Raw genomic sequence first — 18,725 nt, 5'->3', positions numbered from 1 at the left:
CCATGCATTGTGCATGAGATTCCTTATGAAAAGATGTATAGTTTTGGACATCTGAATTAATTAATATGAAATGTCCATGATAAATTTTACCTGGTTATGTATCTGATATGAAGTTTTGCATCACAGCAAACTTTTTTTTAGTTCTGTATTAAGAATCTTTTTTTCTTCTTTGATAGACATGGTCTGAATTCTACAATATGAAAACCTTATATACATTTCAAAATTTTACCTATGAAAAAATTTCAATTAGCTGTTTTATACTGATAATAAATGAAATAAATAGCCAAAGAACACAGATAAAAAATGAGATATTATATTATCAATACAATAAAACAATCATTGCTGTTTTTACAGTCAGTACGACAATTGTAGCCATCTTCAAAGTGCAATATATGCACGTCGTCCTTCAGGCTTGGTGAATATTGCACTCCTCAGGTGGCTGAATCACTGTACTGACCTCACAAACAGCAATAATTGTATAATATTCACCTGCGAATCTACCCTAGGAAGAGTTGCATTTGATTTCCTTCCTTTTCCAAATTGACATGTGAGAACAACACTTCTGTCAGCAGTAAATGGACATATACTATCTCCTGTGTTTACATCTTCGTGCTGCCAGACTATTCTTCTTGTCTTCCTCTCCTTTTTCTTCTTATCATCTGACCTTCAAACAACAACTGGGTATTCATTTTCATAGAGAAAACAAGCTTTCAAGAAGAGACAAAATTTACCTTGATTTACTCAATAAAATGAAATTATCATATCATAAAATAATAGTAAAATTCATCAATGAAATATGCTATTCCAACATTAAATCAAGTTTTACCAGGTAACAAAGGAACATAGTGATGACCGTTTGTGTGCCTCCAAAACTGTGTTTAAGTCAGATTCATTGTTGACACAGCCCAAAATATGGAACTCGGTTACACTAGTTCTTTGAAAACATGGAGGAATCCAGTCGCTATATGAATCCATCTGAATGTCTGAATTGAAAATTATAACATGTTTTAAGTATTTTAAACATAACAGAATAACATTAAACACAGTATTTATAATTAACATTTTTCTTTTTTGTGCTAATTAACTTCTTTTAAAGACACATTTGACATCTCACTTCTTGAAAAATAATATTGCTTCAATAATATGTCCATGTACATGCATACATATGTATTGAATAAATTTACAAACAAACAAAATAATGCTAAAAGGTGATATGACCAGATATGAATATATACTTATAGTTTAAGGTGGAGATTTGTATAAAAAGTACTTACTTTCTTCAATTATTTAGGAATGGATTAATAATTGATTTGAAAATCAATTATTGCATTTCTGTTTATAAGTAATTCAATAAATTTAAACAAAATATGTAATTAATATTGAAAACAAAATAATTTCCATGTAGAAAAATATAAATATGGCAGAGATGTTTACTGAATATGTTATTAATAAGATCTTGAGTATATTTTTCAGTAATCCTAGAAAAATTCATCTTATCAGGAATATTACACTTCACATACACATTCTTGCAAGGGGGCACCTGGGACATTAATCAAAACTACAATATACAATGCCTTATAGAGTTGATAGGATTGATAATTACAGTTGACCTTTTAAAAACACTGTGTTCATAATATACATTCAATTAAATTATTTGATTGTTAAATTGACTTATTAAAAAATGAGACATACACTGGTCTTCATTTCATGCCTAAAAAATTGTTCACAAAATTAATAAAATTATTTTACTTTCGGAATGTAAGTGCATTAAAATTTAATATCAATAATATGAAATATTCCAATATTAATTAATGTGTTAATGAAAATTATTATGAATAAATAATTTAACTTTCCTTGACCTAATTATTTTACTTTGTCGATTTTATTCCTTATTTTTTAAAATCATATATTATGCATATAGTAAATATTATTAACTCAGTCTGCATGATTAAGCTCCTATATATTATAAAATTCATTGGAAACATTTTTTTCTTTTTGGTTAGATATCGGGATCGGTGTTTCATAATCAGAGAAACACGTGTGTGTATTTAAAAATAATATGAAGTACCTGTTATTAAAGTGATGTCAATATGCTGTAGTGTTTTAAACTCTTACTGTAGATGGATTAAAAACTTGGCATAATTTGATGGTGTTATACAGCATTCACATCGTCAAATGGTGATCGAAGTATTGGCTCCCGGAAATATTACTCGTGTTAACCATTGACTATATTTTATTTACACAGGAATCCATGACGTCAGACCAAAATACACGGAAGTCCTTGCATCTAGTCGATACCTAAGTTTGAATGCTACCGGACGTGTTTCATAGCAATTGTTAGGTCGTTCGTAATATACATTGTATTGATTTTGACTACGGGTTACTCCGCTTACCGGATCGTGATATATGGCGTGTGTGATCGGTCACATGGGGTGCTTATTCCTCTGAGGGACTTGATCCCACCTTTCGTTTTTGCAGGGGTTCATGTTTCAATATCTGGTTCATTATGTAAAGTAAGAAGACATATCTGCACAAACAGAAATAGAAAAACAATGTATTGTGTAATATATTGTGAAATATTAGAATATTTAACTCACCTTTTAATTGTCAGTTAAATTTGCTTCACATCGTGCCATCAGTTTTTTTAACGCATGGGGAATATGTTTTTTTAAACATTGATATTACTAAATGTGTTCACCTATTTTTTAAAACATAACATAAATTTGAAACGAAACACCTCGAACTTTAAGGTACATGAAGATAATGGACGTTGCCTTCTTTGTGTCGATATTTACACAAGAATTCATATTCCGCAAGTTGAAACAGAAAACCCATATACGAGGAAAAACTCTGGCATTCCGTAGCTCAGCTTTTGTTACTGGATAATCATTGAAATGTCTAATGAAAAACACACAATTTAAGTGAACATGTCATTTATTATCATAATCAAACAAATGACGTAATGAAACAAGTTCAAACAAAACGACGCAATAAAATTAATTATCTGGGACAACTTCATACAAACAACCGTTTGCCAATGACAAAGTTTGCAAATGAACATATAAACATGTAAATTACACAAATTGATCCAATATACATATTAAAAAGCCCACTAATAATATAAAATAGGTGGCGCACACATAGGCAAGATCGCGCCATAATGCAAAATATTGCATAAAATACGATAATACTGCTTGTATATGCTAATTAAGCATTAAAATCATAAAACAAACCATTAAAAAGGGCGGAGGAGGGGTTGTGGTGGTCAGTGATTCTGCTAATTTTGAAAATAATGGCAAAAACTTCAAGTGACTGGATACTCAGTGAAATACAAGAATTGTTTTCTTTTGGATGAAACTTCTAATATGTTACGGATAGAAAATATTTCAAAATTATATTCATGTACTTGTACATGTACATTAGCTGTACTTATTGGGAGAATAATGATAATTGGATTTCTTGCATTAAAATTTTTTGTGTAATTCGTTTATCAAACATTTGAAATGATAAAAACTCCGTAATATCGCATACGCAAAGACTATTGTCAATCAAAGTCTCAAAGACCAGTATATTCCAAAGTGGACTGATACAAACGTGCGATATGAATACTAATGAAAACAGCATTCGTATGTGAAAATTATGTAAATACTTTGCTTAGGAAATTTAGAAACATACAAATTTTAAAATATTACCGACTCCCCGTGAAAGTTGTTAGATGGAACGTTACTCCGATCAAAGAATTTGTAATATTTGTAAAAGTAACAAACTTTGCGTTGAATATCATTATACATGTATGTTAGAATGTTAAACCTTTTCAGATACACAAAAACATCATTTGAGTAAACAATACTGACTTCTGCCAAATACTTTTGAATCCAGTAAATTAATGTCAACTTGCAATGAAACTCTCTGAAGAAAAAGATTTGTGTGTTTGTTTCGAAAAGTCTGTTCTTCTGATCCTTCATTATCCGTAATCTACCAGTATAAAACCACGTGACTTTATAACTGATTCTGATTTGATATTCCTCCTCTACTTGTAGAAATTTATACCGTACTTTATACATCACGTATGTGATTTGAGTGGAATACTTACTCCCAATTTCTTTTCTTTATGATATTTATGATGTTGATTGTTCTTAGTTATCTCCACTTACTACAACTTTTGAAAATCGTTTGAATGTAATATCCCCGCATAATTTATAGATTCGAAAATATCCCGGAAGATTAAAATGAAGCTAATGTTTGCATGTGTCCTTGAAAACATTTACAAGAACAGAACTGTAATTCATCTTGAATGACTTGATAAAAACTGTACGCCATACAAACAGATCACTACGCTGACCGATTGACTCTTACCACTCCAGGAAGTGGCGTTAAAGATGTTCGCAGCTGAGATTTGGAGTAATGTCAATTTTTTGGGAAGTGTACTTTTCATTTCTACTTTGAAGCAGAATTAGCAAATTAAAAAGTGGTGTCACAATGTTTGTTATTAGGCTACAGTGATCAAAACATGACCTTTTTGCACTTAAAATATATTCAATTAAAATGTATATGTCTGCTGGTGTTACTACAACATCAGCAACACAAATCAATCATTACATTAAATAGATACATACTCATCTCTTCTAACACTACAGAGGGAAAAAAACTTTCATGCTAGTAATGGAAATAAATGCACTTGATATACGAAAAAATTTAAGATATCTAATTCGGGAGTTTAAAACAACATATTAGGAGTAATGTCAATTTCTAAAATTTCACATGATTTTCAAGGTCTTGTTTTGAAAGTTAAAATGGGACTTTAAAAGTGGGAGTTAGAGACCAAATTTTTTAATCAATAGATGATAATACTGAATTTGATACAAAATTTCGAGTAAATTAATCTAAACTTTTTGTTAGAATCGGTGTTTTGTTTGGAAAAATTTATCAACCAAATCAATAAATTACGCCAAGAACAATTCAGCTAGTTACAGGTCTCAACTACGTGTATCATAAATTATAAAACTGAAATACACGTATAGGAGTATACAAATAGAAATATGCGTGAGGGAGATGATTAATTTTGAAATGAATTTCTAAATTTTATAACAGCAATTAAATATACATCCGTATTTTCAAGGTAGTAACGAAGTACTTAGCTACTGGGCTGTAGAGACCCTCGGGGACTAACAGTCCACCAGCAGAGGCCTCGACCCAGGAGTCATAATGTAAAACTTATACGGTACCAATTTTGATGCACCAGATGCGCATTTTGACAAATAAAGTCTCTTCAGTGATGCCCAACCGAAATGTTTGAAATCTGAAATAACAATGAAGTTTTAGAGCTATTATAGGGAAAGACAGTGTGCCAAAAAAAAATTTGGAGTCGAATTCGTCTAAGGATAAGAGCTATGCGTGAGGGAGATAATCCTTAATTTTGAAATGAATTTGTAAATTTTATAACAGCAATTAAATACACATCCGTATTTTCAAGGTAGTAACGAAGTACTTAGCTACTGGTCTGTATAGACCCTCGGGGACTAACAGTCCACCTGCAGAGGCCACGGCCCAGGGGTCATAATGTAAAACTTATACGGTACCAATTTTCATGCACCAGATGCGCATTTCGACAAATAAAGTCTCTTCCGTGATGCTCAACCGAAATGTTTGAAATCCGAAATAACAATAAAGTTTATTAGCTATTATAGGGAAAGACAGTGTGCCAAAAACAAGTTGAGTCAAATTCGTCTAAGGATAAGAGCTATGCGTGAGGGAGATAATCCTTAATTTTGAAATGAATTTGTAAATTTAATAACAGCAATTGAATATACATTCGTATTTTCAAGGTAGCAACGAAGTACTTAGCTACTGGTCTGTAGAGACCCTCGGGGACTAACAGTCCACTAGCAGAGGCCTCGACCCAGGGGTCATAATGTAATATTTATACGGTACCAATTTTGATGCACCAGATGCGCATTTTGACAAATAAAGTCTCTTCAGTGATGCTCAACTGAAATGTTTGAAATCCGAAATAACAATGAAGTTTAATAGCTATTATAGGGGAAAACAGTGTTCCAAAAAAGTGGAGTCAAATTCGTCTAAGGATAAGAGCTATGCGTGAGGGAGATAATCCTTAATTTTGAAATGAATTTGTAAATTTTATAACAACAATTAAATATACATCCGTATTTTCAAGGTAGTAACGAAGTACTTGGCTACTGGGCTGTAGAGATCCTCGGGGACTAACAGTCCACCAGCAGAGGCCTCGACCCAGGGGTCATAATGTAATATTTATAGGGTACCAATTTTGATGCACCAGATGCACATTTCGACAAATAAAGTCTCTTCAGTGATGCTCAGCCGAAATGTTTGAAATCCGAAATAACAATGAAGTTTTAGATCTATCATAGGGGAAAACAGTGTTCCAAAAAAGTGGAGTCAAATTCGTCTAAGGATAAGAGCTATGCGTGAGGGAGACACTGTTTATCAAAAAAAATGTCATTAATGAAAGTCGAAAATAGCAAACAGTGTTCAATCTCATAACTCCCACAAGGAACACAAAGTTGAGCACCAAATATAGTATAAACACAAAAGTAACAATATTCGTTTGATCTAGTAGAATTATACAAGTCTTGGAATGTGTAAAAAACTTTACATCCATGTAACTGTGTCAAAAGAAATATGACACATCTACAGTATGTTTCCATGTGGAATTATCAGTTCTGAGATACATGTAAATCATGTACTATTTATACCATGAAACCAAATACAATACGCAACTTCCGAGATATCAGCACTTCTGTGATGGAGGTACATTCAGTGTTCTGTTGAACGCTTGAGTGGGTACAAGATGTAGACATATACTACATGTATAGACTAGCTATGTAAATACAGATAAAAGCAATGAAAGTGTAAATTTTACTTATATCAGCCGTTGGTATACATTAAACTGACCATATCAAGTACAATATTTGTTTGAATAAGGCCATCAAATTAAATATGAAATTATTTTTCATTTCCTCCTCTGCACAAGTGATATTTTAATTAAAGAAAAATAGTGATTATCAATTTTTGTTTGAGCTATTTTAATATCAAATACTATTAATAAAAGAATTGGCTTTATGGCCATGACCTGACCTAGGGTATGTTAAATTTACCTAGAGAAGCCATTGTGCTAAAATAAACTTAATATACAGCACAACCAGCCGCAAGACATCTGACCTACTACCCGAATTGAATAGTGACCTTAACCTAATATCTGAATAGACCAGTAGGTGTGTCGAAGCTTAACTGGCTGCCCTGTAATCCCTCATAGGCTGCTTAGCAGTTGTAATGACAAGAATGATACAAGTTTAATATTTATTAATTGGATCAGAAACAGGATGCACATTTACATATATGGTGGAAAGGGTCGCATGCAAACTTTTTGTGGGGAACTGGGGAGGCGGCCAGTGTGCCAGTTTGACTACCAAAGTAGGGACAACACAGGGTGCCCTATGTGGACATAGGTGCCCGAACCTGAACGAGTCCCCACGTTCTAAGGGAGGTAGAGATCTCTGCGCATCTCACCGGTCTCCTGCGTGCTACCTGGTTTAATTAGCAAGTGCGGAGCAAGCTTGTAGACCCTCCTACAGTTGTCGCAACATGCACCCGCCTGTAGCATCCCCTCCCTTAGTAGGAGGTGGATGTGGCCCCAGCTATGAAATCGCTGAGAGCCCCACGAATTAAACTTTAGCAACTTATGCAAGAAATTAGTATTTTCTATGAATATCCACTGACCCTTGACCTAGTTTAATGGTCGTCTGGAGGGTACACGTGAAATACCTGTCCCCTGATTTAGTAGTAAGTGGGAGGAGAGCCGGTTTTGGTGCAGAATTAGTGATCAACTACCCCAACGCACTCCCCAGTCCGCCACAGACATTGGAACAATGTCCCCCATAAAAATTGATATTTGTATGTTTGTTTCCTTTTTTCTTCATGCATACTTGAAATTGGAGGCATTTAAACAGTGGGGTGGGCGACTTGCACCCTCGTCGTCGCTCAGGACCCGCAGGCGCGAGGGGAGAGCATTTATCTCTACGTTCCCCTCTCCGAACCCCCTGTGCACTCTCAAGCAATGGTTACTAAGACCAAGTTATCACCAAAACTGACACATTTCGGTAATCGCTCTCAACTTGAAGATTACCTGCATATCCTGTAATTTTCATGGGAATATTTAAAACTTTCAGGATTTCCGACCAGTAATTAGATCGAATTCTGAAGTTGATCATTGCAAAAAGTGTAACCTCGAAGGTAATGAATTAACAAGGTCATCTCAATTCTGCGGGGTGGGCGACGTGCACTCTCGTCCGTCACCCAGGCCCCCTGGAGGCACAATGGGAGAGCGTTTATCTCTATGCTACCCCTTCGAACCCCCTTGCGTACTCTCAAGTAATGGTGACTAACCAAGAAGTCACTGGTATCACCAAATTGACACATTTTGATAGTGATTATGAAAGTTGTAAATTATTTGAATTTCCTGGATTTTTCAAGGGAATAGCTAAAACTTCAGGATTCCTGACCAAAATTAGACTGAATTCTGAAATGACCATTTCAAAATGTGTAATCTCAAAGGTGACGTAAGATTAACAACAAAGTGGTCGCAGTTCAGGCGGACTATAAGACTTGTCAGCTCTGAATAACTCCTATGATGGAAAGCAAAAATTGGACAAAATTTCCAAACACCAATTTAGCAAACCATCTCCCAGTCCTACTGGAGGAAAATTACGCTCCATAACTCAAACTGGCATACCTCTAAAGGATTCCGATTGATTCTGAAGAGTTTCAGCAGAAAATTCTAGAATAATTTTGAAGTCTGAATTCCGTCAAAAAAGATCTAACTACAAGTCCCAAATACTTCCGTAAAAACTAAGGTAATGATAGCAGAATGGCACATTGCTAAATACCATTTTCGACGATTCCTAAGATAAAACAATAAACTGTAATGGATCAAACTTTTTCGACCGGAAATTCCTCATAAATTCGTCAAACTAATCCAAATGTTCCAGAACCAGTGAGAATTAACCCAAACTCAGCTAAGAATTAAAATTAAGACCGATTACTTGAGCCAAAATTCGAAAATCACCCAGCCCATTAACACCCCTAAGCCTCTACTCTCAAAGCCACGCCTCCTCTGAAAAAGTTGGATAACAGAACATGACACTTCCTGACGTGGTATCTCGACTGCTGGAACCATACAAACTCCAATAAATGCCTATTGAATGAATTATGGAAAGAAAAATTCAACGCCGAATACATCTGAGACAAAACCAGTCAATTATTTACATGAAAATGGAATGGAGTGTGATTGACTTAAAGTTAACCAAACAATAACTTTTGGTTAGGCTTGACATTGAGAATAAACAACAACGAACCGATCAACAATCTGCAAGTCCGAACTTAAATTGAGATTGTGGACAATTATCGGAAACAAAAACTGCAATTAAATGCAACTAATGATATGGAACTAGGGTCTCTGCGCTATGGAAATTGCTAAATATTAAAAGAACGACAAGGTGAGAATATACTGCGACTCGTACGCTGTGATGCTGGTTCTAGTACAAACCTGAAAAGTGTGTACGAAATAGCATATAGCGCTCCACATCACGTACGTTTTCGGAATCATCTGTAAACTACATAAAATAAAAAGAGGCAAATTGCTGAAATAGCAAGAATACCACGTAATTGCATAGGGATGTTAATAATAGATAAGTACTATAATAATAATAATAATAAGACCTTTATTTAACCAGGATTACATATTTAGCGATAACGCTAGTTTTCAATATGGTCCTGCATATAACATACATACAGACAGATATTAGTAAAATAAACACAGATTAAAAGAAGTAGAATACATATAAACTTAAGAAATAATTATGAATGTAAGATAAATAGAATACAAAATGAAGCTTAAAAAGTATGGTGATAATCTCTAAGATAATTTCTCTTAAAACACGCAACACTCGTTGAGTTTCTTATGTTTTGACTCAAGGCATTCCACACTGTGCTCCCTGAAATGCTGAAAGATCTTCTATAATATTCTGTTTTTGCCCTGGGTATATACAAAATATTTGAATAAGAATTTCTAGTTTGCCTCTGACTGACTTCTGATACATATTTAAAAACATTTAAATAATCTGGCATTAAACCATGTAAAACTTTATACACTAAAATGACTTTTCTATAGACAAAGTAATCTGATAGAGGCAACCAGTTAAGTTCTGTAAACATGACATTAGATGGTGTTTCAAAATTTCTGATGTTAAGAATTACCCTTGCAGCTCGTTTTTGCAATATAAAAAGCTTATTCACATTTTCAGCATTTCTTGGATTGCTCCATATAGTACAACAATATGTAAAATGTGGAAAAATCATAGTATTAAAAATCTTCAGCAGCGCATCGTTTGACATAAAATATCTTATTCTTCTTAAAATGCCAATTCTCTTGGAAATCTTGTTCATAAGTGATTCTATATGACTTTTCCAGGACAAAGTTTCATCAATAATAATACCAAGTAATTTTGACTCCTGAACACATTCTATGACATGGTTATTTATCACTAAATTTAATTTTCGATACTTTGATAATTTTTGTGCCGATCCAATAAGCATACATTGAGTTTTAGACAGGTTTAAGCTTAATTTATTTTCCTTAATCCACATTATACTGCGCTGAAGATCTTCATACATCTTTGACTCAATATTTTCCACTGACTTATCTGTTACATCTTGTGAAGTATCATCTGCATACATATTTACATGAGAATGTTTCAGTGCTTGTGGATAGTCATTAATATACAGGATAAAAAACAATGGGCCTAAAATAGAGCCTTGCGGAACTCCAATGGTTACATTTCTTTCCTCCGATAAATTGCCTTTCCAAATAACTCTCTGTGTACGATTTGTTAGATATGATTTAAACCATTCAAAAGTATCATTGCATATGCCAAATGACTTGAGTTTGTGTAATAAAACCTTGTGATTTATAGTGTCAAATGCTTTCCGTAAGTCTATAAAAATTACACCAGTAAGTTTACCTTCATCAATATTTTTAAGCCATCTATCTACTAGAGAAATAAGAGTACTTTCACATGAGTGTTTTGGCCTAAAACCAGACTGACAATCTGTAATTAGAGAATTTACTGACAAATACTCATAAAATGAATTAAAAACATGCCTTTCTAAAATTTTGCTCACACAAGGTAAAATGGATACAGGCCGATAATTATTAACTAGACATTCATCCCCTGATTTAAAAAGTGGTACAACTCGTGCCTTTTTCCAGTCATCTGCACAAGTACATGAAGATATAGAATAGTTGAAAATATATGCAAGAATATCACATACACTGTTTGATGAAAGTTTTAGAAGTTTGACAGAGATACCATCCAAACCTGTTGCCTTTGATGCAGACATACATTTTATCTCATTTTCAATAAATTCTGCAGTTATACCTGGTATTGTATAAGAATTTTTAGGCATTTGTTCTTCAACTGTAGGTAAAGTGTCATCAAAATGTTTTCCTAGCTCATGACCAATGTTACAAAAGTAATTATTAAAACATTCGGCAATATCCTTTGTATCTTTAAAAATTACGTTATTGTCCTTAAGAAATGTACAGTTTGTATTCGTTTTCTTAGATGGTAAGAATTGCCTAAGTTTGTCCCACATGTCCTTGGGCTTGTTTTCTGCCTGGGAAATTGCTTCCTCAACAAATGCATGTTTTGCTTCCCTGATCTTTTTCGTCACCCTGTTTCTTGATGCTCTGTATAGGTTCCACGCGTGATCATCATTACTCTGTGTCGCCTTTTTAAAGAGGTGTTCACGACAGTGCATTTCTGTAAGTATGTCATCGTTTATCCATTCTTCTGAACGTTAGTTAATTCTTCTTTCTTTTAGAGGAATGTGTTTATCCACCACTTCAAAAAATTTAGAATAAAAGAATTGCCACATAGTATCAATATCCACCATTTCATATATGGGATTCCAGTCAATAGTGTTTAGTTCTTCTTGAAAACTGCTCTCATTTAAGTTTTTAAAATTTCTATATTTAATATGAACGTGACTGTTTGCACCGGCTCTAATTTTACCATTTACAGCGTAAATCAAGTTGTGGTCACTTAATCCTATTGGGAATACTCCTGATGAAGAAAACTTGTCCGGACTATTTACATAAATATGGTCAATTAAAGTACTGGAGTCTTTAGTCTCACGTGTAGGGTTTTTTATCAGTTGCTGAAATCCAATGTTTTTCATGATAGTCTTTGAACGCTTTGTTTTGTACTCATCCACATTGAAATCGCCCATAATTAGAATATCTTTGTGTTCTGCTATTAGTTGTTCAATCCGCCCCTCAAACTTCTCTAACCAATCTACTGTGGAATCTGGAGGTCGATAAGATAAAGCACAGGATGTCTTAGTCGACTGCCCAATAGAAATCACAAATTCAAGCATTTCCAAATCATCCATGATTTTTATGTTTGTAATGGTAAAATTTCTTTAATGTAGACTAATATTCCACCCCCATTCCGGTTTCTATCCCTCCTCAGAATTCTGTAACCATTCATTGATATTTCAGAATTTTCTATTTTGTTGTCCAATTTACTTTCAGTCAAGGCCAGAACATCAAATGCACCTTTACGTAGCATTATTTTGATTTGATCCAATTTACTTAAAATTCCTCTCACATTCAAGTGTGCATATAAAATTCCCTTAGGTACAGTTTCCAAAAATTTCTCAAGAGATAGGTCAACATTAAAGCCAGTTGAAATTTCACTTATACAAGAGTCACACAGCCATTCTACCTGATTAGGAATTTCCATGGTTTGCGTTGTAGTTTTCACTACCTGATTACATCCAATACAGTGAGCATTTATGGTCTGTTGAGCTCCTTCTGGTCCTGGGTTTAAATGGACATCGTTTGATAAAAGTAGACATAAAAATCCTATATAGTGAGTAGTCCTCACAGAACTTCTTGATTTCGTTGAATGCTCCATAGATAAACTTCTTGTTAAAATTTCACGTCCAAAACAACATAACTTTGAATTCAAAATAGGCCATCTAAATCCTGGTGTATAAGTAAAATCCTCCTCTAACTCTTGGAAGAATAAAACGGTAGAAATTTGTTTAAAAGCCAGATAAACTAGGAGAGGTGTTAACACACATCTGACCACGGTGGCCATCTTGAAAAAAAAAAAAAAAAAAAAAAAAAAACTATGAAGTTAATAACTCTGCATAAATTGACCGGTGAGGTCCTTGGTACCTAAAATTGTGATCGTGCGTAGTAAAAACCCGTGAATACCTGTGACCGTGAATAGCAATACCTACCCTGAAACTTGGGCCCAATAATTCCTAGCAAGTAAACCTAGCGAGATAATGTAGAGGTTGGCCACATTGCAATTTGAACCTCGTGGTAGGTTGAGGTCCGAGCCCCTGGTCTATTCAGTGCCGACATGGCACAATCAGGTATACCTGAACGTTATCCAGGTTCATCTGTGTATGACATGTAATTGAATAAATACAAGTAACGCGACAAAATGAACTGATTACAGAATGGGACGAATTAAAAGCAAGCCTTGGAATTTGTAGCATGATCTGACTATCTGGTGCCATTTGCTTGACCGACTCGCTAGCCATGCCTATGAAATGTCATGAAACCTACGTTAACCACGTACCTTGAATCATGAATGGCATTTTGGCCAAATAGATACAATCAAAATTGTGTCATAGGTTTGCCATTGGGATACATAATAATAGAGCACCGGCAATGCTAGGTATATTAGGTGGTGTAGGACATGACCAGGATATGAATTTACATATGGCGGCTGCCAGAAGATACATACAGAAACTAAGTATGGTATCGCCCTATGGGCTATGTTGTGCGAGTGCTTTACGACAGCCGGTAGAATTTGAACTAAGTGAATATTAAGGAATATCAAATAAATGCAGCGACTCACCATGTTGACCTTGAGAAGGGATGGTAGACTTCGTCAGAGATTAGACGACTATCGCCGGCTGAATAGGTACCTCCTGTCTTCAGGACCAGCGTTGTCGTGCTTCACTGCCTGGCTGGTATGCCGTCCTTGTCTCGAGCTCCAGTCCCGTGGAAATTCCGGTTAGAGAGGTATGTTTGTGGTGGCACGATAAAAATCGCTCCCCGCAAAGCGGCCGAGCACAGGCCAAAATTTGGAAACTCATCGCCGACAGTGGTGACGATTCTATTCAGGTTGACCTTGAGAAAGGCGAGTAGCGTTCGCCCGGGATTAAACCTCCATCACCGGCTGAATGGGTACCTCCTGCATTTAAAAGAGGGGGGGGGGGGTGACCAAAACGTTGCCGTGCTTCACTGCCTTGCCCTCCTAGTCTCGGACTCAAGTCCCGTGGGGATCCAGGATAGAAAGGTCCACAGCACCCATCGCAGTTGTAACAGGTCGTCAAATTAAACCGCGGGTCCGAGTCACAGGTGGCACGATAAAAATCGCTGAGGATGAGGTTTCCCGCTAAGTGGCCGAGAAAACGCCTAACTCAGGCCAAAGTTTAGCAACCCATCGCCGACAGTGGTGACGATTCCATTGTTGGAAGAGATGTTTTATTGTATTGCTTATAGGAATTAGATAGGTCACAGTTCGTTATCTTCACCATGGACAAAACAAATCAAAAACCAATCGATCGGTATTGCTTCTATCTGTCCCCCCCCCCTTTTTTTTTGGCTTCATCCTGTTGCTGCACTGGTAAAGGATTGTTTGGCTGCGTATACGATTGCACGATGTTAATAAATTAGCTCGATGGCAATGGATTGTCATTAAGAAAATCATTTTTCACAATGTGTTGAATCTAAGGTTTGAGCAGAATGAAAAGTTAACTCGTTCCCCGTTAGGCGGAATTGTAAGAGGCAAGATAGTTCGAACCAGGTTTATTTCGTAAACGGTACGAACTGTATTAGCCAATCTTAATTAATTGTGGACTATTTGATATGTATCAAATAATCTTGATTAAAGTTACTAATATTGTGTTTCCCTCCAATTTGGGTGGTTGCATAATGTCTGATAATCGGCCTTTAGGCAATATATGGAGGCAGCGATAAGCATTTGTACCCACCGCGTGTGGATTATAGTATGTTTTGCATCAGTGCTCCACATAGGGAAAGAACTATTGGGCAACTCGGAAAATGCTTTCGATACTGTTTAACAATTGCATTATTGCAGATATTAGTAGCCTAAATACCTCTATATGTTCTAAGATTCTTCAAGATGGATACGTACATACATGTACATATGTATATATCCATGTATATATAATATGCAACCTGTAAGAATATTCATGATGGATTTAATAAATTGATATGAATTCAATTGTCAGCCTGTTGTGAAACCGTTAAGAGAAATTGATAACTTTGATAATGTGACCCCCCCCCCTTGATAAAAAGAGAATAAGTAAAATTATTGGGGGTGGTGGTGAAAGAAATGATGTTCCTTTATAACTTATAAATACATTACATTTATATTATTATTTTAAATTTCCTTTCATATTTGAAATCTTAAATAATTTGTAACGTAAATTGTAACTATTCTGGGGGATCCGAATTGGTTGAAGTGACAAAATTATTAGAAATCGAAATTCTTGCCATTATGAAAGAAACGCAGAATATTCATCCACCGGCATTTGAAGCATGGCTACTATTTACACCTCCCCTCTTTTTTGAATTTTTTTTTGTGGCGATAATTTCTCTGAAATGTGCGGATTCCCTGTATATCTCATCCCTCTTTCAATTTATGTAATTGTTCACGCTTTTATGAGCTTTAGAGATTGGCCTTCTACCGGTATGTATTTTATTATACACCCTGTTCATTGACAGAAAGTTTGTGTTAGCAGTAGTGCTAAATTGGTTCTTTTACTGCAAGAAGGCATTGTCTTATCATTTAATTGTTTCAGCAATTTGTGTTGCTATAATTGTAGCAAATATATACATCATTAAAATGACCAAACGACATAAACAACACAAATTGTCAAATTTGCGGGACAACTCTATGGTGGTATATTTAGGACACAGAAATTTTTATTTCAAAGATACTAGACAAAAATTATCTCGTGCGCACGACATAATATCATAATATCTCGTGCGCACGACGTAATATCTCGTGCGCACGACTTATTATCTCGTGTACACGACTTATTATCTCGTGCGCACGACATAATATCTCGTGAGCACGACATATTATCTTGTGCGCACGACATAATATGATTTTAATTCTTTCGTTAAATACTTTGATTGAGTTTTAAGACTCTATTCTTAATTAAATATGGAAGATATCATTAGGGATTGCTATCAACTTTGGTTTAAACAGGGGGAAATTAAAAATATTCTCAGGACGCAATATGGCATAACAATTTCCATTCGCCATTTGAGAAGACTTCTGTGAATGTACAATCTCAGGAAAAGGAATACAAAATCTGATATAATAGATGTTGCATCTTTCGTGTCTCAACAACTACAGTCTTCAGGACAGCTACACGGATACAGGCTGATGCATCTACGATGTACATTAAGTAGTATGTCTGTAAGTATGCATGATGTCAGGAAACTATTGAAAATTCTTGATCCAAAGGGAGTAGATTTACGGAGCAGAAGGAGACTTATTCGTCGCAGATATTATTCTAAAGGAGCTAATTATATGTGGCATATGGACTCATATGATAAACTCCGCCCGTATGGGATAGCCATCAACGGATGTATTGATGGATTTTCTCGATATATCGTATGACTAAAGGCAAATTACACAGCTAGTGACCCAAAAGTAATAAGGGGTTATTTTACATCTTCTGTGGAAGAGCTTGGAGGATTTCCTGAATTTATCAGGGCAGACAGGGGCACAGAAAACGTCGTTGTCGAGCAACTTCAAACCTTTTTACATGAGACTAAAAATGCTGTTAGACCAGCTGAACACTTCAGATATGAACGTAGTACTGCAAACCAGAGAATAGAAAACTGGTGGTGTTTTCTTCGACGGCAGTGTACGGAGTTTTGGATGCCATTTTCCCAAGAGTTTAGACAATCTGGTTTATTCAATGGAGACATATTAGAACAAGAACTTATTCGTTTCGTCTTTACAACTATCATTCAAGTGAGTGTCAAGTTTAAGACCATTTGAAAATGTTCTTTGGTAGTATGTAATTAATGAAATTTTCATAGTAATTTCGTTCAAGCATAATGGTCGAAATGTTCCTTTGTGGTCTTTGTGAATATAGCAAAATTGTAGGCCCATCCTCGAACTAATTTTTTAGTAAAAAGAACCTAACACGTACAAATATATGATGTAAAAATTTGCCAAAGTTTGAATTAAAAATTGAAGTATAAAGTTATCCCTAGATGTATATTACTTTAGAAAAGGGGCATAACTGTGAATCATCCAAATTTTAGCTGAACTAATTATGTTCAAGATATTGTGATTAGGTTTGGCCTATGTTCTGGTAACCTTCACCGAAATTTAATAAAAGGTGGGGAAAAAGCAATGTATAATCCGAAATGGACTTAAATTCGCACAATGCTAGTATTTATTTATTTATTGCTGGGAATGAAAATGTTTAAACATACATATCAAGAATTTAATACATATCCTATTTCTTCTAGATAGAAAAGTGTACAAGATATTAACCATTGAGGAGTGACAAGAGTATTAGTAATTTACATATAGAAAATTAAACAATTCCAGAAGAATGATTTCCCATCTTCCAATTCTTAAACGTAAAACAAATATGCGGGGAACATTTGACTGAAATGATTACTACAATTACAGTGTGTATTACTACAATTACAGTGTGTATTACTACAATTACAGTGTGTATTACTACAATTACAGTGTGTATTACTACAATTACAGTGTGTATTACTACAATTACAGTGTGTATTACTACAATTACAGTGTGTATTACTACAATTACAGTGTGTATTACTACAATTACAGTGTGTATTACTACAATTACAGTGTGTATTACTACAATTACAGTGTGTATTACTACAATTACAGTGTGTATTACTACAATTACAGTGTGTATTACTACAATTACAGTGTGTATTACTACAATTACAGTGTGTATTACTACAATTACAGTGTGTATTACTACAATTACAGTGTGTATTACTACAATTACAGTGTGTATTACTACAATTACAGTGTGTATTACTACAATTACAGTGTGTATTACTACAATTACAGTGTGTATTACTACAATTACAGTGTGTATTACTACAATTACAGTGTGTATTACTACAATTACAGTGTGTATTACTACAATTACAGTGTGTATTACTACAATTACAGTGTGTATTACTACAATTACAGTGTGTATTACTACAATTACAGTGTGTATTACTACAATTACAGTGTGTATTACTACAATTACAGTGTGTATTACTACAATTACAGTGTGTATTACTACAATTACAGTGTGTATTACTACAATTACAGTGTGTATTACTACAATTACAGTGTGTATTACTACAATTACAGTGTGTATTACTACAATTACAGTGTGTATTACTACAATTACAGTGTGTATTACTACAATTACAGTGTGTATTACTACAATTACAGTGTGTATTACTACAATTACAGTGTGTATTACTACAATTACAGTGTGTATTACTACAATTACAGTGTGTATTACTACAATTACAGTGTGTATTACTACAATTACAGTGTGTATTA

This window comes from Ostrea edulis, chromosome 6 (assembly GCF_947568905.1).
Source record: "Ostrea edulis chromosome 6, xbOstEdul1.1, whole genome shotgun sequence".
In the NCBI taxonomy this organism is placed as follows: Eukaryota; Metazoa; Mollusca; class Bivalvia; order Ostreida; family Ostreidae; genus Ostrea; species Ostrea edulis.
Note: the sequence above shows the minus strand (reverse complement) of the source record.